The sequence below is a fragment of the Molothrus aeneus genome, chromosome 15 (assembly GCF_037042795.1).
Source record: "Molothrus aeneus isolate 106 chromosome 15, BPBGC_Maene_1.0, whole genome shotgun sequence".
NCBI lineage: Eukaryota > Metazoa > Chordata > Aves > Passeriformes > Icteridae > Molothrus > Molothrus aeneus.
Window position 1 is genome coordinate 9,193,404 of NC_089660.1, and position 24,064 is coordinate 9,217,467.

Genomic DNA, 24,064 nt, shown 5'->3' on the forward strand with positions numbered 1-24,064 from the left:
CTGAAGGGGGCTTTTGTCTAGAAATTGCTTATAGAAATTTAATATTGTGTGCATAGTTATCAGCTCAGATAATCTACACCTGAAACTTTAGATTTTTCAATGCATATAACAATGCTCATTCTTCCTGAGGAAGGTTTTCCTGAAGCACTACATCTTTAATGAATTTTGAGGGGGACTGGGGTCCTGGATAGATGTTGGAGAGAACATGTGTGCACAAGCACTGTGGAAACTTGTCAGTTATTTGTTTTCTTAAACTTGCTTTCTTCTTTTTTAGAAGAAATATTATTCCACATATACACTAACACAGAAAAAGGATTTTGTCCTCATTTTTCACGCACTTTTTCTTGCAAAACCAGAAGAAAAGCTGGCTGAATGAGGTAATTATTCAGATAGCACATTAATCATTAATCATATGAATTCCCTTTAACTGGGAGGAACACATTTCCGTGACAAATTCAGAACATCTGCTAACTCAGGGAAAATACTGGACATGGTCTTTGTGCAACACTGAACCTGGAGCTGAAACCACATGTTATGGACAGTTTACTCTAAAAACCCCTGCCTAGAGGAGGCAGCAGGGAGGCTGGGGCAGGCTGGACGGAGATGCCCTGCAGCTCAGGACACGCCCAGGGGTGCAGGATGCTCGAGGCTCCTGCTGACAGCAGTGCCCACAAACCTGTGGATGATCCCAGTGTGGGCAGGGACCTGTGTGCAAGCCAGGAGAGCCAGTGTTTGCTCAGCCCCTCAGTGCCCTGCTCCTCTGTGGTTGGCAGGGGGTGTTTGTCCCTGAAGCACAGTGGCTGCCACTCAGAGGGTTTATCCTTAGTGCCAGCAATGGGCTGGGAGCAGGTGAGTCTGTCCCAGCCAGGCTGAGGCACCTCTCTGGTGATGCTGTGCTGCAGCTCCTTCTGCTGCTTGGAGCAGCCTGGCCTTTGGAAGGTGTCCCTCACGTTGGAACTGGATGAGATTTAATGTCCCATCCAACCCAAACTGTTCTAGGATTCTGTGGTTCTGTGATTTTTACCAAACTGAACTGAACTGGGATCACTAAAGCAAAGCTGCTTTTGAGCAGGGGCATCTTTGCTCTCAGGAGTCCTTTCCAGCACACTGCCACATCCGAAGGCTTGGGGCTCTTCTCTCCAGCTGCTGCTGTCAAATGCAGCTCTGTTTGTGCAGAGCTGTGCACACACCTCCATCTCCCAGCTGGCAGGACATCTCCTTTTACTGGTAACAGGCAGCAGTGACATATGGAGAGCTGGGAAGGGATCCATCCTTTCTGCTGCTCTGAGTCCCAGCCTGGGCTTGTAGCCACTCACAAGTGCTGGTCAGAGGCAGATAAGTGTGGTTTCCATTAGGGATGAGGAATTCTCTTCCCCCTGCCAAGAGGAAAGCAGGGAGATTGTGTCATCCTGAACACTCTGGATTCTGCCTCCTTCTCAACCACAACCCCCCTTTTTTTTTAGAGTACCACTCTCTTTAGACCAGTTTACATAATTTCCACAGCAGGTTTATAATGCTGCCAATGAAAAGGAAGGAATTCCCCACTGTCTTACCTGAGGCTGTGTATTTTCTCTGGGAAAGCACTGCAGTGAAGGAACTGAAACAGACTCAGGAACTTGTGGTAGATTCACACTTAACTGCTCTTGGAATTAAAGAATCAACTCAGGAGAGACAGAGAATGCTAGAGATAGAAGGGAGTTATTAATTTCATATCCATCTGTAAACTATTTCTGGGCTAGGATGCATTTCACTGTAAATTCACTTTCAAATTCCCTTTAAATATTTCTTTTAAATTCCTTTTAAATATTAACCTGTTAGTAACAAATAATGGCTTAATCTGCTGGACAAGATACAAGTAAAAGGACATTCAACCTCACTGCTGCAGCCAGAGTCACTGGCACCACATTCTAATGCTTGGTGTCTCTTTGAGGGGCTGAGTCACATGAACAGAGCTCAGTAAATTAAAAAAGCAATGTACAAACAATCTGAAGCAATGTGTAAGTGGTGATAGGAGGACAACTTCATGGCTAGAGCAAGCAGACAGATCCAGGCTGTGGGAAGACATGTCAGGGGGCACATAGCAGAAATAGTTTTTCCCTCCAGGAGCTACCAAACAAGCCTGTTTCTGTAAGGAGCAAAACATGAGTGCTTGCTCTGCAGAATGTGCATGGCAGATGAATTAGAGGCTACAAACACACCAGAAACAGGCATGGAGGGCCCCACTGTGAACAGCTGGAAAGCTCTTCTCTGCCTTTCCTTGCCTAGGACCTGGGTAGGGTTTACTGGAGGAGAAGCATTCCAGGAAGAGGTAGGCAGTGAAGGGAATCCTCTGGTCTTTTCATTAGCTGTATCTATATCATCATATATCATATCATATCATATCATATCATATCATATCATATCATATATCATATAATATATCATATCATATCATATCATATCATATCATATCATATCATATCATATCATCATCATATCATCATCATATTATCTATTTATTTTATTTAGGGAACTCTTCTGATGAATGCCATGAGAAGATCTCTCTCCAGACCTACAGGCAAGCCCAGCTGATGCAGTTCCATGGTGCTGCACAGAGCTGGGACCAACTGCTCCCAGCCTCCAGCACCAGGATCTAACAGATCCAACATATCTAACAGGTCTAACAGGTCTAACATATCTAACATATCCCCCCAGATCCCAGCCTTGCTGAGCTCCAGCCAGCAGTCAGGGCAGATATTTCATGAGCAGCTCTAAACACCATCCAACACCTTTTCTTCATCTCTGCAATCAATGCCACCAGGGAGAGGAATTGCAAACACAGTTAATCAGAGATTTCAAAGTAGCAAATACCAATCCTGGTGCTTGAAAGCTAAAGGAAAATTTAGATGAGAGAAGCAAACACCACTGCTTTGTGGGCAATGCTTTGATTGAATGGGCACAGTGAGACAGTTTCTCATTTGTGTTAATGGAGAAGCATCCTTTGTTTGTGTTCAGTCTTGCTGATTCCCTGCTCACAAAGTCCTATTTAAGCCCCATTAATTCGCTGTGGAGTCTATAGGAAGAATTTGTGTTCATCCTTTCTGGAAGGCCTTGCAGCATCACTGTAGTGAAAGGAAAAATCAAGATAGCATCAAGCTGAGAAGGGCTTGGGTAGGAAAACTCAGCAGAGTGAAGATGGGAAAGTGGGGAGCAGAGCCTTGGGTCTGCTGGAGAAATCCTGTTCACCCTTTGCAAATCTCTCCATGTCAATTATCTGACATTATAAACAGGACTCCAGGCAGGTCCCTCTGGAGGCTCCTTGAAGTCCAGTAAAGCAGGGAAGAGTGCTGCACCTTCAGCTGGGGCTGGATGTGTCCTTGTGCATTTTGGCTCCAGGAGCTGCTGAAGACGAGGAAAGCATCAAGAACAAGCACCTGCTCATGGCTCCTTTCCCTGGGACAGGAGGTGTGTGACCTGCCCTGGAGCTCCCTGGGGGCTTGTATGGTGAAGAGTTGCCCATCTCCTGGACTCACAGGGAAAGCAAATGCTCTGGATCAAAGAGCCAGACCTTCTGCTGGGCTCTAGCAGAGGGAGGCTGTGACAAACATTGCAAAGGAAAAAACCCAGCCAGTGAAATTCTGGCAAAAGCAGTTGCTCATCACCCATGGTCCCATTCCCAGGCAGCTGGGTCTCACAGTGAGGGGTCAGGTCCCTGCAGGACAGCATCTCCCACTGGTTTTGGTGTTGCCATGGGACATGGGGATGTCTCAGCGCCCACATCCCCACGCTGGGCTCCACACAGCTCAGGCTGCTGGGCTTTACAGCAGGAGCTGGGTCCTGGTGTGCAAATTCTAGAGCTTTTCATTCTGCAAGTCTGTGGATCAGAGCCCAGATCTGGTCTGAGCTGTGTTCTTGTGGTGTCGGTCCAAAGCTCAAGGAAATGTTTCTTCTTCAAAATGTATTATTTTGACAGTGGCTCATTCCTGTGCATCCTTGCTGTCATTCCAGAGACATCAGTGTCTACAGCACTACCAAAAGGAACTTATGCAGAAAAACTTCAGGTGTTTGTCACAGATGCAATGCTAAGTAATTACCTTGTTGCATTTATCAAAATTTTCCTCCAAAACCTATGAAAGCAACAGAAACAAATTGCTCCAGTGTACTTCCCACAGCACCAAGAGCCACATTTTGGTACCTTGAGAACGCCAGAGCCTCAAGGACCTGGATCTTGACGTTTGATATTTGATAATATTCGGGCCGACAGTGCCACCAAAAGGAAACGGGATAAACTACTCGTCCTAGAAATGCCTCCTGACGGTGATTTTGGAGTTGTTCCCCCGGCTGCCCTCCCTCCAGATCTCTGCTTTATCCCTTCCTCCGTACATCTGTCTCTGTAAGGAACACTCACAGCCCTCCTGAGGCACCGGGGAAGGAAAATTATTGGTTTAGCCGGGAGAGTGTCTTTTTAGCAGCTGAAGATATTTCCAGCTCTATAAAATCATATAAAATTGCTTGACTACTAAATTACAGCACATGGAAATTTTTTTCTTTGTTTTGGAAAACGTATTCCGCATATGCTGCAAAATAGCATTTTCTTTGCTTGTGGTTAACTGGAATAATTTTATTATTTTGTTTCCAAGCAGGCACTATGACAAGAAATTAAATATATTAGAGTTGGCCCAGATCTTTAAAGCACCCATTGCTGTAGCTGACTTTGCTGAAGTAAGCCTTTCTGACGGGCTTTACATTCAGCTGGTATCACGACTGCAAGTTTATCTTAATTTGGCGAGGATTCCCGGTCTCCATTTGCAGAGGAATACGGATTCAAATGCTTCTCGGAGGCTGCTTTTCCCTGCTCCGGAGCCGGGGTGGCTGCAGAGGGTGCTGTTCGCACACCGGTGCCGAGATGGGCTCTGCACGCAGGACACAGCCCTGGCACCCAGGGGATGTTCAGGACTTTCCTGCTCGGCTGTCACTTCAGGCTCTGCACAGACCTGGCTGCTGCCGCTGCATCCGAGCACTCTGATTGAATATGACAGAGAAAAGCACATCCCACCCTGCCTTGCTTTGGTACCTTGGACAAAACCCTGTTGGGATATTAACATAGCAGGATCTTGTAGCTCCTGCTGGGTCTCAGCACACCCCAGGTGTCCCCAGACTGGTGTGGTTGAGGGGGGAAAGCCAGAGAAGGGGGTGCAGTGAGGGCAGGCTCATCACCTGGAGCAGAGCAGGAAGGATCCATGAGCTTTGCACAAGCTGTGCTTCCCTTGCTGTGGGGGAAGGATCTATATCCCTGTTTCTTTTTAATCTGACGATGAGGAAAGCACAGCTTGGCCTCCCTGCACTGATGAAGTGTAAAAATAATCTTTTTTCACAGTCTTAAGGATCTTTGTCTCTTCCCAGCATTTGGCACGAACTGTTATTTGTTTTACCAACCTGAAAATGTTCTATTTGTTCCTGAGGAATGGTCCAGGCACAGCCAGGCTCAGTCCTACCCTCAGGGCTCAGAGCTGGAGCTGTCCTGCAGTATCACATGTCAGGAGTCAGTAATTCACCCCTTTGGTATCATTCAAGACTTCATCTCTTCTTTTCAAAGGCAGCTTCTTGCCCTCAATAATGATAAAACCAGGCTGTGCTCCTACTACCAAATGCTGCTTTCTGCCCTTTAGTTTGATTTTCTCTGTTTCAGAGGAGCATGGCACAGGTTTCAGTGTGGTGCTTGCAGGGGACACCAGGATGGGGCAGGGATGAGGGCAGGGGTGCAGGGGGCAGGTGATGGTGGGGACCACGAGGCCTCTCCAACCATGGACATCCTGAGGAGCTTTTACAGGACTCAGCAGCTGGGATAATTTTTTCATGACGGCTTTTAAACCCATTTCATTTCAGCATTAAGTGCATTTGCCTTTCTCATCATCAACTACCCAATGGTTTAGGAGGCTGTTTTCTTCCCTTAAAATTCCTGCCATGGTTTTGCTCCTGGTTGCCCTTGGGTTTCCTCTAATCCTCCCTCTCTAGCAAAGGCAGCTGCAGCTCCCCCACTCCTCCAGACCACCTTGAGGACCATGATTTTCAGCATTTGGCTCATCACCTATGCAATTATTTTCCATTTAGAGGGTACACACTGGTGCCAGCTAACAGGTGCAGCCAACAGAGTGGTCTGAATGGGCCAGAGGTAATGGGCCAGGTGACTTTTCAAGTTGTGGCTGTGACATTTTTACTGATGGAATATTTTTATCTGCTCAGGTTTTCTGGGTTTGTTTTTATTTGTGATTTTTAAAAAAAATATAGTTTCAACATCATTTTTCCAGCTTTCTGCCTATTCCTATCAGGGGGAGTAATGTCAGAGTCAGTCCAAAGCTGGTTGTATTTCTGTTATTACTGCTGTGTGATCATGTGGTGAGAAATAGGTACTGGAGAGTGAGGGTCCTCCCAAGGGCAGGCTGGGACTGTGCAGGGAGGAGGCAGAAAGCTCCTGTTTCCAGCCTCAGCATCCCCCTCAACAGGGCATGTGGTATCCAGCCTGTCAGCCCTGCCTCTCAAACCACAGGATTTTGCTTGCAAAAAGACAGAAAAAAAAAAAAAGACAGAAGGGAGAAAAATGTTCTCAGTGAGGGACTTAAAAGAAGCATCAGAACACTTGTTCTCAAATTATCCCAAGATCATTCCATTCCATCCATCGCTGCTGCTGCTCAGTGAAAAAATCACATAAATAAAACTAGTCCAGACCTGCTGTACATGAAGGCAAGCAGAAACTTCCAGCTTGTTTTATTACCCCACAGCTGCTTGCTGCTGCATGGAGTTTGCTTTACTTGGTGTGAACCAAATCTCAAAGCTGTAGGCACCACGCCTGAATGTGCAGTGACTTCATCCCTGTCCCTTCTCAGGTATCTGCTGTTCTTCAGCAGCAGATCCCAGGGAAACAGGGAAATAACTGCAGCAGGTAGTGCTGAGGCTGTGTGCTGCTATCCCCAGAGTCACACAGTTAGTGCAATTAATGCAATTAGCAGTGCTGGGGCCAGGATTGAGCCACCCAAGCTGCTGCTCTCACTGCAGCTCACCCCAGCACAGACTCACAGCCTCTGTGTTCTCTTTTTCTTTTCCTTCTGTGAGTTTTTATGTTTATAAACTTTCAGAGTTCCTATTGTCCTTGTCTCTCCCATCTTTCTCTCATGAGACAGCAGCAATGATTGGTGAAAAAACAAAAAAGCTGTTTGTGTTTTTTCTCCCCAACTCTTTCATTGCTGGTGATTCACGAGTGCCGTGATTTCCCTTCGTTTCTGCTGAAGTTTTCAGTAGTTCCTTCCCCTGCCCATTCTGTGTAACAACTCAGTCTGAGAAACATCTGCACCCCATTAGGAACAGCTTTGGGTACATAAAGCTGAATGCAAAGGGTAAAAAATGTTTGATGGCTGAGTTACACTCTCATCTAGGAAGCAATCTGGCAATCGGCACAGGGTCCCCAGGGCGCCCGAGCTGAAAAACAGCTCAACCCTCACTCCTAGCACATCACTGAAGCTACTTACCCTGCTAAAATACTAAAACTGCTATCAATCATACCTGGAGCATGAAGAGGCTGATGGCTTCTGTGTCACCTAGCAATGCCAGCTTCCTTTTAAATAAAAATTACTTGGTGGAGTGCTGTCCTGGAGTCACCACCCAGCCACCACCATACCCAATTTCTGGCTGCTACAGAAATCAGCTTCACTCCATAGTTCCTCAAAAGCTGGAACAAACTGAGACTGGGAATCTGACTTCTTGTCAAGGGGCTTCAGGTAGATGTGATTTTGGTTACTCAGGGACTATTTGGCAAGTGGCCCATCAGGCAGCAGGGGGTTTGTGGTTAATCTTGGCTGTGCATCTGAAGTCAGCACAGAGCTTTGCAGGGGCTGCCAGCTCGGTGTGGGACCAGCAGGATTCATCTCCATCGCACTTGAGTCATGAATCCAACCACCTCCCATGGGTGGTTTTACACCCCATCTGCCTGCCCTGCTTGTTTAAGCATATCCTTTGAAATCTTTCCTCAGGAAATTCTGAACAACCTCCAATTTTGGTCTGTTTTAGAATTTTTGTGCTCCCTGCTAAAGGATGGTCTCTTCTCTCTCCAGATGACCAGAACATTCCCTGAGAGCTCACCTCCCCTTTCTGCCACTGTCCTTCCTCTTAAAGCATTTGATTTTCCTTTTCTTTCTGAGAACAAGCAAAGATAAAAGTGTTTATCAGCCACTTAAAGATTTATTTGTCCATTTTTGTAATCTTCTAGGATGAGAGGAAACAGCTTCATGTTGCACAGGGGAAGTTTAGGTTGGCTGCTAAGGAAGATTTCTTCACCAGCAGAGTTGTCAAGCATTGGAATAGGATTCCTAGGGAAGTGATGGAGTCAGCATCCCTGCAGGGATTTAGAAGACATGTGGGTGTGGCACTTGGAGACGTGTGTTGGTGGTGGACTTGGCAGTGCTGGGTTAATGGTTGGATGATCTCAGAGGGCTTTTCCAACCTAAATTGCTCTGTGACTCTATTTTGAGGCTGTTCTGACTGTGAAGCTCCTTCATGCCCATTGCTGTCCCCAGAGCCCTCTGGTGGGTGAGCTCAGTTGTCCCTCCCTGTGCTGGACATGGTGAGCCACATTTCCCAAAGGCCAGAACATTCCCATCAGTTCCTGGAGAAAAATCACAACTGTGCCAGCAGCTTTTTTGTTTTATATACAACCTGTTGGTGCTGCCCCTGTGCCAACATGGTTTAACAATTCATTTTGGAAACTGTAAGGTTGAGGGCCCTGTGGGCTGAGGAGTGTTTCAGACACAAAGGCTGACTGTATTTCACATCCTCATCTGCTCATTTTCTTAGTCTTTATATGAACATAATTGCAAGATTATCCTTCCTACTTTCAAGTGAGAGCACCATCAAAGAAAAACAAAATCCAGCCAGCAGGTTCAGGCATGTCTGGGGAGGGTAATAAAATGCTAAAAAAATGGAAAATGTTTTTGATGCTGCCTGTTGCTACAGCTGTGAGTGCATTGCTGAGAGCTGGGAGGAGATTCCTCCAAATTTCCTAGCCAGGACATAGATGGATAACTAGAAATAAATCAAGACAGTCACAGACCAGAGCCAAATGGTTTGCAGTGGTGTAGAGAGAGGATCTTGATTTGGGGAACACTATGATTAATTTGTTTTCATAGAGTAATTACCAATTAATCATTTGGCTAATTATGTTGTGTCATGAATTAGTTATAAACAGACTTCAGCCCAATTATGAGGACTCAACTAGATCATTTAATTGAATGTTTATGCTTCCAAAAAGGCTTCAGAAGACTTTATTTAGAAGCTGAACACATACATCTAACTGGAAAATGGCACACATTTAATCACTGACAGCTAAAGATGCCTTAAATTACACCCTGTTGTAATTAGGAGGCTTAGTGGTGTATCCATAGCTGAGCTTGACCTCTGTGATAATGCCAGTTGTTTAAGTGTGTAATCATTCCTTTACATCAGATCCTTTTTTTCATGAAAATGTTGGTATCTAAGGGAGTTCTTTTACTTCATCAGATGAAGAGACCTAAAATAAACATTCTTCTCTATGCTGACACGTGACAGCATTAACAATTGAAAATAAAATTGCACATAATATGCTCTTTCAAAGAATGTCCTCAAAGTTTCTGGAGAAAATACCAGCTGTACATAGCAGACTAATACTTAGAAGCTCAAGTTATCCCTTGGGGGTACATCTGCCAAATATAAATATTAATGAAAGAGAATTGTGGCAGGAAGATTAAGATTCATTAATCATTATTATTAGCCATCATCAGGCGCTAACGGGGCAGCTGCTTGGAATGAGACCCCCTCAAGTTTACCCAGAGCACCCATTCATGAGGATGCCATAAGAGAGTGAGCCCTTCAAAGGAAGGGATCAGCACTCTGCTGCCAGAGGAAATGCATTTAGGGAGTAAATCCGAAGCCTGGTAGCTGTGGGTGTGAGTTGGGTCCCTGAAAGGATGTGGTGAGACCAGGGGCTCAGTCTCTGGTTTAAGGGAAAATACAGCCAGAGGAGCCAGGAAAAGCTGCAGCTCCCATGCTCTGGTGGGATACAGAGGATTTCACAAGCTTCCCCATCCGAGACGGATGGTTCAAACACTGTGCAGCTGTCAGACCCTATTGTTAGCTTTATATTGTGTTGGGGTTTTGATGTCTCACCCATTGCAGAGCTTTGGAGTGGGAAAGAGTTCACTGCCTCCTCCCAGGCAGGTTGGTGTCTATTTTCACAGCTCTGGTCAGCCAGGCGAGCTTAACCACTCACTCCCCACCACGCTCCCTTTGCATTGCCTGTGTTGCCAGTTTCTTTTGGGTCTTGCTGCTGAAAGAATTTCCAATTTATCTGTTTGCCTTTGATGATTTTGCTCAGTACAAGCCACCATGGAGCGTGCTTACTCTTTGGTGTAATTTCAGCAGAAGGAGCTCTGTGCCACCTCTAGGCTTTGGCATTATTTTTTTCTCAGCTAAAACCATGAGAAGGTGGCTCAGTCTCCCCTCAGACAGGCAGGTGGCTGTGCCCCACCCAGTTACTGATGCACAGGAGTCAGGGAATGGTTCACAGTGGAAGGGACCACTGGAACTCACCCAGTCCAACCTCCCTGCTCAAGCAGGATCTCCTTGACCACATTACTCAGGATTGTCCAAGTGGCTTTGGATATCTCCAGGGAAGGAGGCTCCAGAGCCTCTCTGTCCAGTGCTCAGTCACCCTCCCAGTACAGAAGCCCTTCCTCATGCACAGAGGTGGGTGCTCAGAAAAGCAGAGCACATTCCCCTGCACAGCGGATACATTTCAAACATGAGTTTGGAGGAGTCCACAGCTCAGGTGATCCTGATGTTCAGCTGTCCTTGGGGATGCATTTCTCCATTTATATTTGCCAGTAGCAGAAAGTAGCCCAAGGACACCAGCCTTGACAATAGGCTGCAAACTAAAATACAGAACACATGCATTTTTCCACATGTGAAACTCTAATGATTGCTGCAGAAGTCAAGGACTACTTAATTTGGATCAGGTGCTGGCATTTCTGCCTTGCCCAATGCCTGCAAATCCCATCAGCTTGTGTTCCTGGGAAAGGCAAAAGTGCCCCCAGGAGCCTGGGAGGAGTGAATGGGAGCTGGTAGCACGGGGGTAGGGACAGATAGATTTATGGGGGATTATGTAGGTCAGCAGGCTGTTTGCTTTTTCACCATCCCTTCCCACCTGCATCATTAACTGAGAAAGGGCTGCAGACTGGGCCAGCCTGTGCCTTCACCCCAGCCCACCTTTTCATATTTTAAGGAACAGTTTTATTTTGGGCAGGTACCTCACTTGGGTCCAAACACATTCATCCTGTTGAGATTTAGGATGTAGCTCTAGGTGTGTACAGGAAGATGTCAGTGTGTCAGGACAGACTGATGGAATCCATTCCAGGGTCCAGGTGTGACAGAAGCACAGCTGCTTCCCCTCCTGTTGCATCAGCTTCCCTGTGGATAACCAGACCTCGCAACCCTTGCTTCTTCATTCCTTCGTGTTTCCACGTGTTCCTGCTGCTGATCAGCACTCAGCACAGCCCTCAGGCACTGCCTTCAGCCTCCCCCTGCTCTGCAGAGCACAGTTCCTCCTCATCTCTGATGTGGTTCCTGAATTGCATTGGCAAAGCACCGAATCCTGGATTAGGCTGTCCCAGCAGCAGAGCTGTGCTGTTCCCCCAGCCCTGGGCTTGCCCAGTGATGTGCATGTTCTGGTATTTGCATGGAGGTGTATATTCAAGGTATTCTCCAGTCACTCACCATAAATACAGTTCTGAAAGGAAGCCAAGTTGTTTCCTATTAATGACTCACTTCCATTCCTTCCCATCACGTTGCTGGGCAAGGACCTGTTTAAGCTTCTTTGTTTCATGCTGAGTTCTGCTCTTCTGTGATAAATGCTACTTGCCAAAAGCTTCCTTTCAGGCAGACTTCAAAAATAAAGTTATTAAATCATATCCATTGACACAATCCAGATTTGGGAGAGAAAGGAGAGCCCTGCTAACGCCAGTCCTTGGGACAGGGGGCACACCGATACATTTAAATGTTGGGGAGCTAATTTTCTCCCTAAAACAACATTTAGTGGGGTTCAAGTTTGTATAAGGAATGTGCTGTTCTGTTCCACATAGGGAGACTGGGGGCCCAAGCTCCACCTTGCTGAGGCTGATGCAGTTCTCTCATTGATTTTAGGAATCTTTGGGTCTAGATCTTAAGGCCTGCAGTGTTTTACTAAAACAAGTCTCTTGTACCTGACTTCAGAGACAAATTCCATGACCTGACACGTCTCTGTGAGTCTTTTTATTGACTTTGAATTAGGTTTTTCCCAAGGGGTACGCAGACTAACAAATATTGTGGCTAAAGTCTTCTCCCCTCTTTCCAAATGAAATCTGACATCAACTGTTGAGAAAGAAGAACCTGCATTATCAGAAATCCCCAAAGACATCTATAATCATCACCACTTTTGCTATTAAAGGGCATACTTTGCCATGGTTTGTTTGGTTTGTTTTATGAATTAACTTTGTGAATTCATGAGATTAAAAGCTTAAACAGGATCAATGAAGACTGCACAGCATGCATCAAAGTAATTGCAGATTGTTTTTCAAACTTCAGAGGATTGCTAGTGTTGAAGAACTGAAGGTTTAGGGCAGTAATTATGAATTTTTCAAACAGAGAGATGAAAGGAAATGCATTATCAGTACACAAGGATGAAGCACACTGTGTGACCAGGACCACTCTTGGGGTGAAGGCACATGATGTCCTCACCAAGACAGGAATCTGATCCAGGGAGCAGTTTGAGAAAAATGGTTTGCTGCCTGTGAACAGGATGTTAAATATGTGGAAAAGTAATAAAGTAGCATAAACCTTAGAGAGAAACACAGACACTTCCAGAACTGCCCTCCATCCTTTCCTTTTTACCTCTGAGCAAGACTGTATGGAAAAAACATTAAAATCATGAGTTTTGCTCAGCTCCGATTTCAAGATGGCAACATATGACATGATATTTGCCAGCTTTTGATTAAAATTAGGCTTCTCTGATCCATGAGCATAAAGCTTGTGATATTTTCATCTCCCAAATCCTTGATTTCTGATGTTCACTGCTCCCATAAATTATCAAGTACAGCCAATAGAAAGCAGCTAACTTCTATCTTGTAAAAATCAGGCAGATTTGTGGATTTGATACTACATCGTTCAAAGTATTTTAATATGCCAAATTTATGGAAATGCTGAGTTTAATATTCACAGAACAATCCACACCTGCTTTTCAGACAGAATTCCTTCCCTCCTCTGCCTGATCCCTTGAGTTGGATAATCTCACTCTATTTTGTATGGCTTTCTTTCAACGTTCCCAAGACATCAGCCTTCTTTGTGCTTAAAACCAGAAGCTGTTTCAGTCTGACTTAGTTCATCTGGAATCTGATTTATCTTGTTTTTCAGTGGGAAGGTGGCACTGGGTGCCCCTGGGAATGCAGGGATGCAGAGGGCATGCTTGGTGCTCTAGCTGCATTCCTGATTCCAGCTGTGGGAGGACATTGAGATGAATTTTCACCAATCTGGACGACCCCATTTTTTTAACAATTTTTAAAAAACTGGGTGTGAGGCAGCACTTCATCCTGAGCAGTGCCCAGAAGAAAGACTGGGATCAAAGCTCCTGCCTGGGAGCTCTGCTGATTTCTAGCATCTAACCAAAACCCCTTCCCAACTGGTCAAAAACCACTGAAGTGCAGTGTAAGCAGAAATTATTATTAAAATTATTGTGTGCTTTGCATGGCTGTAGCACTCCTGGTCTCAGTGTCACACTTACCACAGGGAAAACTGGTTTACCTATGGAGGTGTGAATAGTGAATAGTGAAATGTGATGCGCTTTTCTTCTTTGATCCTTAAAATAGATAACATTGGTACATTTACCTGGTCTCAGTGTAAATTTCTGCTCAATTTTTGAGCAGAAATTGTCTGTGCACAGTGCAGGGATGGGAAAGAGCCTTGTTTCATCAGCTCGTGCGGTGTCTCGGGGAGGTGACATAGTTGGCAGTAAGGAGAGGATGTTGCAAGATTTCACAACTGCAAAGAAAATACTGAGCTGACCTTTTTTGGTTAGATTCTCATCTGGTGTAAATCAGTCAAGATTCACCAATGCCAAAATGTTTCTGGATGCTGTTTCCCAGTTTTCCAGCATCAAAACTGATGTTTATAGAAGCTCCTAGTTGCACATATTAAAGTAATCAAGAGTATTTTCATTACTGACTGTGCAAGTGAAATGAAGACAGACATAATGGAAATGTGTTCAAAAAATCATATTGACAAAGAATTTAAATAAAAATGTGGTTTTTTCTCCTGTGTATGGCTGTTGTGCACAGGTCTAACAGATGCCAGTAATACAATGGAAGGATTGTAGTGAGGGGGAAAGGAAATGTATTTCCCAATCCCAACTGGAAATTATGTCTCTTTTTAATTCCTCCAAGCAACTTAGATTTGAATAATTCTTAATTTTTTCCCATTGGCCATTTCCCATAGCTGTACATCCCTTGAGTGAGCATCTTGCCTTTGGGATTAGCTACAGAGACACACAGTTCTCTTCCTCACATCTTTATTGGATTTCCCAAGCTCCTGCTCTGCTTCTTTCTGCTTCCATTACACAATCTGGGATATCACTTGTTGGGTTTTTTTTTTTTGAGAGAAGGAATATTTTCATTTTATTCAAATTCATGCAGATTTCCATATTGTCATAGGTTTCCAGAGTTTCTCCTTCACATCTGCCTCCACAAAACCCCTTCTCTCTTCTCAGGACACCAAGCAGCTGCCATGGAGATTCCAAACACTTGATCCTGCCCTTTGTCCTCCCTCTTTGATCTCCAGAACTTCTATCCTGGTGAAGGACTCTGTTGTTTCAAGTGGGCCAGTGCAAATCCCTGCCTCGGTCCTGTAGTAAGGGAAGTACCCACTGCAGGGAGGGGGCTGGTTCAGGGCTGGGAGCCCAGTGGGGAAGGAGGGCATGGGCAGGCAGAGAGCAGAGCTGCTGGCTCCCAGGAGCTCCTGGGGCTCTTCCTTGCTTGGAGGAGAAATGGTCCTCTTGCTCAGCTCCAAACTTGGCAGGGTGCTCTGAAAAAAACACGCACAGGACCAAGAGCTGAGGTGTCAGATGATGGGGTGTTGGGAGCAATGCTGCCTTTGGGAGCACAGCAGGGGCACAGGTGCCCCCCAGAGCCAGCAATGTCCCCCATAGCAGCAGTCTGGGTCCACAGGCTGTTCCAAGGGAGAGGGACCTTGCAAGGGCTGCTGTTTCTCATCCTTGCAGATAGCTCTGCTCCTGCTTTGTGTTTTCAGAGCACAAGTCATCATTTTGTTCCTAAGGGGCTAATTTTGAGTAACATTTTGATGTCAGATGGGCCTGCCTCTCTTATTCCCTTCCATTCCTTTTAGAAACATTCACCCTGAGTTCACCTTGCAGGTATTTAACCCAATTTAACCATATATGTAATCTCTATGAGTGGTTGGCCAAGAAGCTCTTCAGATGTCCCACAGCATGGAAGATATCCTGTGGAGTGGCTGAATAACTCACTTTCTTATCCTGCTTAGTGTAAGCCTTGCCTTCATTGGAGCTTCTTTCTCTTTCTGTGCAGATGTGAGGTGCTGGGCAGACACAGATGTGGGATGTTCTGTAGTAGGGCAGGTACTCAATGTCCAGCACCTGGGACTCTGGGCCAGGCTGCTCATTGCAAAGCAGGAGGTTGGGATTGAAGCCTTCAGGCCTGTCCCTGGCCAGCAGGATGTTTTCCAAGCCTCCTGAGCAGGATGACAGAGCTGTGGTGTTGTTCTGTCTCCACATCCTGAAATAAAGTTATATTTGATTGAACATGATAAATTTGTGCCATCAGTGGGCAAGGGCCACAAGCAAAGTCCCTGATGCTGATCCCAGGCCATGGCACCTTGGCCATTGCTGAGAGAGAATCAGACCAGTGAAAGACCAAGGATTGTAAGGATTTCACATTGCCTTTCAGCTCTTTCTTCTTGACTCTTGAAATGTTTTCTCATGTAGGGTTTTCAATGAAATCAAAATACCAAGTTAGCTCCTATACTCTCAATCAGTCCTTAGTAGTTCACATAGGAAAAAAAATATGATTTGGTGTTTTCTCCTTATTGATTAAGAGCAGCAATAACAAAACTCAAAAAACAACCCCCCAGTCTCACTACCTGATTTTTCACAGGCTACTGTTCAGCACTGTATGAAATCATAGCAGAGAGAGTTCTTTTACCTCGTTTGAGGTTAAACTTACATCAGATTTCATGAGCTCTTTTGGAAGATTCCAAGCCAAAGAAAAGAACTCCCACAGCCTTAGGCTATTTAGGGTGATTTATGGTCTCCTGAAAATCTTTGTAGATCAGCAGTGATTATGAGCATTCTGGAAATGGAAGAACATTGAAATTTGGGTAGAGTCTGGAAAAAAATATTGTAGAACCCTCCTTCCTCCAGATATAATTTTTTTGAGTTTTCTGTACAACCAAAATGGGCATATGCAATTCAGGTCTTCAAAAGAGTTTAAAGTTTCAAATCATTCTTATTCTATCTCTGTCTTTATTTGGAAAGCTAATTTAACATATCATTGCTATATAAGGCAGTATTTTACTGGGGGGAAAAAATGGTCATCTTGCCTGTAACAACAGGTAAACACACACAAATATTTTTGCACTAGAAAATTTGTCTGCTTCTTGGCTATTTGCCACTGTGGTGCTGTTATTTGCCCATCCACACTGACTTTCTCCTGTTTTTTTTCTTACCTAAACCCTGTCTCCAAGGTTTTTTGAACTTTAGGGATACTTTAAAAATATTTCATTCAAATGAGCCTGAACCTACCCATTGGGTAATGTAACTGCCAAGCACCTGTTCACCAGGGTGACACAAAGGATGTTTTTGTGGTTACCACATGCTCAAGAAGAGTCCAGGAAGGGGAAAGCCAGCAGGGAGAGAATCTTCATCCTGCATCTCTGGCTGCCATGGTGATGGGGTTCCAGGGGAGCATCACAGAGGGAGAGCACCCCACCCACGCCAGCTCCCTGCTGGCAGAGGGATCCCTTTCCTCCTCCTCCTCCCCATGCAGTGCTGTGGGCATCCTGGCTTTGCTGGGCTGCTTGCAGATGGCTGGCTGCTTTCTAGAGAGGCATCAGTTGCTTTTATCTCTGCCAGTGAGGTAATGAGCTCCTGAGACAGGCCCTGGTCAACCAGGCATCGCCTTCCTTCACCTCCTTCTTCTCTGGTGTGGGAGAGAATGTTTGATGGACTTCCAACCATGTGACCAGCAGCCAAAGTGACACATTCAAAAGGATAGATTTTAATAGAAATAGCTTCAGATTAATGCAGGGTTTTTTATTTTCATGCTAATTATTGTAAAGACAGTGGTAAGTAACATTCCATTCTATTGCAACATTAGCACAGAATCACAGAGTGGTTTTGGTTGGAAGGAACCTTCACTCTCATCTTGTTCCAACCCCCTGCCATGGGCAGGGACCCCTTCCACTATCCCAGGTCACTCCAAGCCCCATCCAGCCTGGCCTTGGACACTCCCAGGGATGGAGCAACCACAGCTTCTCTGGGCAGCCTGTGCCAGGGCCTCCCCACTCTCTGAGTAAAGAACTTCTTCCTAACGTCTAACCTAAATCTCTCATTTTTTTAGTTAAAACCTTTTCCCCTTGTCCTATCACTTTGTGCCTGTGCACAAAGCTGCTCTCCGAGTATCTGCCTTTATAATAATGCATTTCTGGTTTATAAACATAGAAGAAAGCATGAGAATGCCTCAATTGTGGCTTTTAAAGTATTTCTAAGTCATGTATTTTCATACTTTAAAAGAAGAATTTTTGCTGTAAATAAAAAGAAAGAGACAGACTTGATGATATTTCACACTGCAATAGTTATCATGTTGTGTCTTCCATTTAAACTTAAAATACATTTTGTTACATTAGAGATTATTTTTCTTATTACTGCATCAACATGTATGTATTTCAGAGCTTAGCTGGCAAGTGTAATGGAGTGGAGCAACTTCTCTGACAATACATTAAAAATGCTCATAAATAGCTGGGTAATGGAGTAATTCTGAATAAGATTCATTTCTGCACAGTATTTGATCTATTTACTGAAAATCCAAAGCTCTAAAGCACAGGAATGATTTTGAATGGACTATTATTATTCATCCCATATATTATCCTGGTTGGTGCCTGCAGTAAAAAGTGGTTTATTATAATGTGATTTCTCAGCTGCAACAGTCTGATATACCAGCAGCTGATGAAGTATTCAGGCACCCAAAACCCCACCATCATTGAAATTCATTACCACAAAGGTTCTGCCAGAACTAATTGCTGTCAAGGTTGCTTATGCACATCTTAGTTTCATTTCACAGAATGACAGAGCTAGTGCTGGTACAAACCAACAGGAGCAAACCCCTCCAGCCTGCAGCACAGCCCAGCACCCTGCTGGAGCTTCCTCCAGTCAGTTAACACTCTGGAAGGGCCAAGAACACTCTGAGGATTTGGATGTGCTGTTTTCCCCTTGAAATCAAAATGTGGAATTTGTGGGCAGAGGAAACAATGACTGAATATGGGAGGGACTTAGGGAAAAAGTGGGGAGGTCTCTGCTGCCTCCAGTGCACCCTGAATCACTGGGCTTTGGGCAGGGCATGGGCTTTGGGACAGAGGGCAGCTCAAAGACTCAGGCTTGGGGTTTGGAGATGAGTGGTCAGGGTGAGCACCAGCCCATGGCTGCTGAGGTGCTCCAGGCTCTCCTGCACCCCTGGGTGCTGATCTCCCACCTCCAGCTCCCACTGCCCTTGGTCCTCCTCTGGCCAAGGCACAGATCTGCCTGTGCCCCCAAATTTATGCCCACAGGCTGACATCCACACACATCCTGAGCTGCAAAGGCTCTTTAGCAAAATTAGTGCATCTTTAAAGATTCTTTTATGGCAAAAAACAATAGAATTATTGAATCATTAAGATTGGAAAAGACCTTCAAGACCATGAAGTCCAACCTTTGACTGAATGACCACATCCACACATGTCCTGAGCTGCAAAGACTCTTTTGCAAAATTAGTGCATTTTAAAAGATTCTTTTATGGAAAAAAAACAATAGAATTATTGAATCATTAAGATCAGAAAAGATCATGAAGTCAACCTTTGAATGACCACAAAACCATATTGTGAGTGCCACATTTACTCATTTTTTAACACTTCTAGGGATGATGACTCCTCCATTTCCCTGGGCAGCCTCTTGCAATGTTGAACCACTCTTTCAGTGAGCAAATTTTTCATAATATCCAGTGTGAACCTTCCCTGGTGCAACTTGAGGCCATTTCCCCTTGTCTTTTCTCTAGTTCCCTGGGAGAAGAGGCAACCCTCACCTTGCCGCAACCTCCCTTCAGGTATCTGTAGGGAGCAATAAATGCAATTTTCAGGCAAGGAAGGGAGAGGAAGTTTTGAGCTCAGCAGAAATGTCTGAACCCTGGGACTGCCTGAACAGATTTGTTGAACAACTCCATTTACATGCTATTTGCACATTCCAGTTTCAAAAGTCAGCCTGCGCGGATTGCTCCTGATACGCCTTGCCAGAATACTTGGGAGGGATCCAAGGGAATGATCTTGACTGTTGCAGGTGGGTTGTGGACCCTTGAGAGGTGCTGGAGGTGTCAGGGAGCTCACTAATTACAGCTCATTACAGCATGCAGGGGAAGGATGTTCTCAGCTCAGTGAGTTTGGTGCTTTTACAGGACACCTTCCCAAACACCTCCTGACATGGGTGAGCAGCCATGGGAGTTCTCTGCCTCAACCTCCTGCTGTTGCATTTTGCTGCTGGGATCAGTGGGAGCAAAGCTGCCCTTTTGTGGAGCCTTTCAGTGTTTTCTGCAATGATTGCCCTGTGACTTCAGACCTCTGTGACTTGGCCAGTTTGTTTCAACAAAGACAGTTTTTATTATCTCGGTGAAAAGTCTGGATGTGCTCGTATGTTGTACTTGCTACATACACATTTTCAAGCATTAGTCATGCCATAACATCTGCTTTTTATTGGTAATTACACTATCCCCATTTTAATAAGAGGTAATTCTTAAATTTCTCATAAAATATACATGACTCCAGGGAAAGAAGGTGAAAGGTTTTGCAGGCCTCTCACAGCCACAGACCAAAATGAGTTGAAATAAATCCTTCCTGAGCAGAACTTGTCCAGCCACTCACAACAGCACACACAGAGATGCCTGTGTGACTTGCCATCCCTCTTTCTTCTAATTGCTCAAGCTCTACAGAACAGACCTGCAAATTCTGTGCACCACAGCCCTGCTGGGGGCTGTTAATGTGCCCAAAAATGAGGACCTGGTCCTAAAATGGCACCTACGTTACACCTCCTGAGTGTAACTGGACTGGAATTAAGGGGGTTCTACAAGATCAGGTCTGAAATGAGGAACAGTGAAAGTTTGTGGGGTGTTTCCAAGTGTTTTAGACACTTTGGAATTGCAAAGAGGTGTCTGGATTCATGGACCATAGCTTGTGTGCATTCATATTTATGGTGGACTTGGTGTAATAGTGTACCTGAAAAATGAGTAATATCTGAGAAGAACAATATCCAGATAAAGAATCATGAAAAGGAATATTTTGGGGCTCCATTGGAAGCTTCCAGTTTCTCATTTCCCACTGTTTCCCTGTTGTGCTGCTTTGGCCTGTGAGAACTGGGCTCTGCAATTCCATAGCCTGTTTCCAGGGATTTTCCTAGCAATTCTGGACAAGGAAGGCAGTGACAAATGACACTTTTGCAAGGTCATCCCTAAATCTTTGAAAAGCAGAGAGCTTTTTCAGTGGCTCCTGCCATCCACTGAATGCCAGCAGCCAAGCCCATATGGAGCATTGTGTGCCGAGCTCATTGTCGATGCAAATGCACACAACCAGTTTTGATTAAGAACAAAATGAAGAATTGACTCAATCTGCTTTTTCTCTGTTTGAAACGCTTCAAGCCTCTCATTATCATCAGGGTTTCTTTCAGTGCAGGAAACCAGAATTTCCATAAAATAATGCTGAAAGGCACAGGGTGAAGTCAAAGAACATTTACGTTCCTAACGAATGGGAGGATAAACATGCAAAACAGATCTGGGGACACACAACTAAACATTTGGGGGCATGTTATAGCATGTGGATTGTTTAAATTATTCAATATATATTAAGCAGCCACATACACAATGGTAAAAGGACAAAGCAGGGGGTTTGAGAGAGGCCTTTTCCCTTTGCACAGTAACTCACAGCTATCCAGGGTGTGATTATTGCATTCAGCAGCCAAGGAGAGTTTGCATGGTAGAGTGCCCAAATTGCAATGTTTCCATTTGGGGGTTGGCTTAGATGATCTCTAAAGGTCCCTTCCAATCCAAACTATTCTATGATTCTATGATTTATGGGAACAAGGAGCTCCTTCCAATGCCAGGAAGGTCCCATGGCAGCATTTGTAGCCTTGGGGTCACTGAGGTGGGATCAAAAAGACTTTGTGTAACCTCAGGGCTGTGTTTGAAAACGCTGATGCCTGGAGGGATGTGCTGGCCACTGAGTACAGCCAGCATGCAGGTGGTCCAGCACCATTTCCCATCCTCAGGATGTGCTGGATGGCTGGAAAATCCTTGTGCCAAGGGAAACTGGAAAGTGGCAATCACATTCCTCTCTCTTTCAACATCCAGATGATCTGGCCAGAGAGACCCTTCATTTTATATGGGGTTTAATCATAGCCAGGGCTGGCAGTGTTCCTTGCAATTTCCAGTGCCAGACCTGGCTGTCCCATGTGTGACACTGCAGGGCAATTGCTCTGGGAAGAGGGAGATCAAGGGAAGGACATTTTTACTGAGGATGACATTAAAGAGCTATATTGCAAAGGCAAGCTCTCCAAAATGAGAAAATGGGGGAATTGAAGGTGCTTTTCCCCTATTTCTCTTCATGCCTCATCATGAAACATCAATAACAAAGCCAGCTCCTGATTCCTTGTGCTGCCTGCCTGCCTCCCCTGGGTGGCACACAGAGGTCAGGCTCCTTCCACACGGGTGCAAAGAGAGAAAGCTGTGCTCAAGGGACAGCTTTGCAGAGAACAAACTACCTGTGAGCAGGTGAGGTGGCCATTGCTTTGCTCTGGTCCCAGGGGACGTTACTGGGAAAGAAATTGTCCTTGAGACACTTACAAATATGGCTGTCATTTCCAGAAATACCTGATAAATAAAGAACCAAAAAAAAAAGAGTGCTAAAATCGATTAAAATCCTTACAGTAATACATATGAGGGAGATTAACCATCCAATTGTCTTTTGACAAAGTTGGTGATTCCTATGTGCTGTCTTAAAGGCAAATGTTCCTGGGGTAGTGTTTGCTTGCATCACCTGGAACACCCCAGTTGAACCATTGTCCTAAACAACACAAAATACCCCTTTTTCTTTGGTTTGATGACTCAAACAACAGCTCCCAGCTTTTTGTGTTGTGTACTCAGAAGAGGGCAGAGACAGTGGGATAATCCTAGAGACAGGAGAATATTTCCCCCAGGAATACTCCCCACCATTTGGGAGCTGGGGGACTCAAAAGGCAGATTTGAGGGTGAGTTTGGGGAAACTTGGATTGAAAAAAAATAAAAATTAAAATATATTTTCTTATAGTTGGTGCACCCTGATGAAATATTGCTTTATCTGTGCAGGACAACCCCAAATGTGGGAAAAAATTACAGCTGGCAACACCTGGAAACCAGAAGAAGCCTAAAGCAGAAAGCAGAGAGGGAGAATGTGTCAGAGATCAACACCATTAGGTTTTCTTAAAGCAAATCTATCTCCATCTTCACAGTGGTAGGTGGAAGTGGAAAGAAAACCCATTGTGTGTTTAAAAAACAGGTCATCTTCAAGAAATGTCACAGAAACCTTGAGCAGACATGAGCAAACAGCCCCGGGGGAGTCATTTGTCTTTGCTGTCAAGAGGAAAATTAAGACTGCAGGGGACACTGGGTTTGATGGATGCTTGAAGCAGAAGGCAAGTGGGTCATCATTCCCGTCCACCAGGAAAACAGGTTCTTCCCCTGCAGAAAAGTGGCTGTATCAAGTGTACACCTGTGGGGAGGAGAGAGGCAGTGAGAAGATAAATGGTGGAAAGTCCCTAAAATCTCATTTGGCATTGACAGCAATAACCCCACCCATGAGCTGGGGGTGGTTGTGCTGCCTGACACCTTTGTGGGCAGGGGGCTGGTGATAACAGCAGTGCTGCTCTCCCCAGGGCCCTGCTGGGTGCTTCAGGGGATTGTGCCAGCACTCAGGGGTTTCATGACCATTCCAGTTCATGTGCAGCACTCAGGGGTTTCATGACCCATCCCATTCATGTGCAGCACTCAGGGGTTTCGTGACCCATCCCATTCATGTCCAGCACTGAGGGGTTTCATGACCCATCCCATTCATGTGCAGCACTCAGGGGTTTCATGACCCATCCCGTTCATGTGCAGCACTCAGGGGTTTCATGACCCATCCCATCCATGTGCAGCACTCAGGGGTTTCATGACCCATCCCGTTCATGTGCTGCACTCAGGGGTTTCGTGACCCATTCAGTTCATGTGCTGCACTCAGGGGTTTCGTGACCCATCCCGTTCATGTGCAGCACTCAGGGGTTTCATGATCCATCCCATCCATGTCCAGCACTGAGGGGTTTCAGTGACCCATCCCGTTCATGTGCAGCACTCAGGGGTTTCATGATCCATCCCATCCATGTCCAGCACTGAGGGGTTTCGTGACCCATCCCATTCATGTGCTGCACTCAGGGGTTTCATGACCCATCCCATCCATGTGCTGCACTCAGGGGTTTCAGGACCCATCCCGTTCATGTGCTGCAGCTCCACACCATGGCACAAACCAAACTGCCCAGGGTGGATGTGGCTGGGAGATTTGCTTCCAAATTCTGATCCTAATGACAAACCTTACACAGATACACCTGGGTACCTGTTAGGAGGACATTCCTGTGGTGGATATTGCTCTGCAGGCCCCAAACCACACTGTGGGAGAGCCAGCCCTGTAAAGGAAAATTAAATTTGTT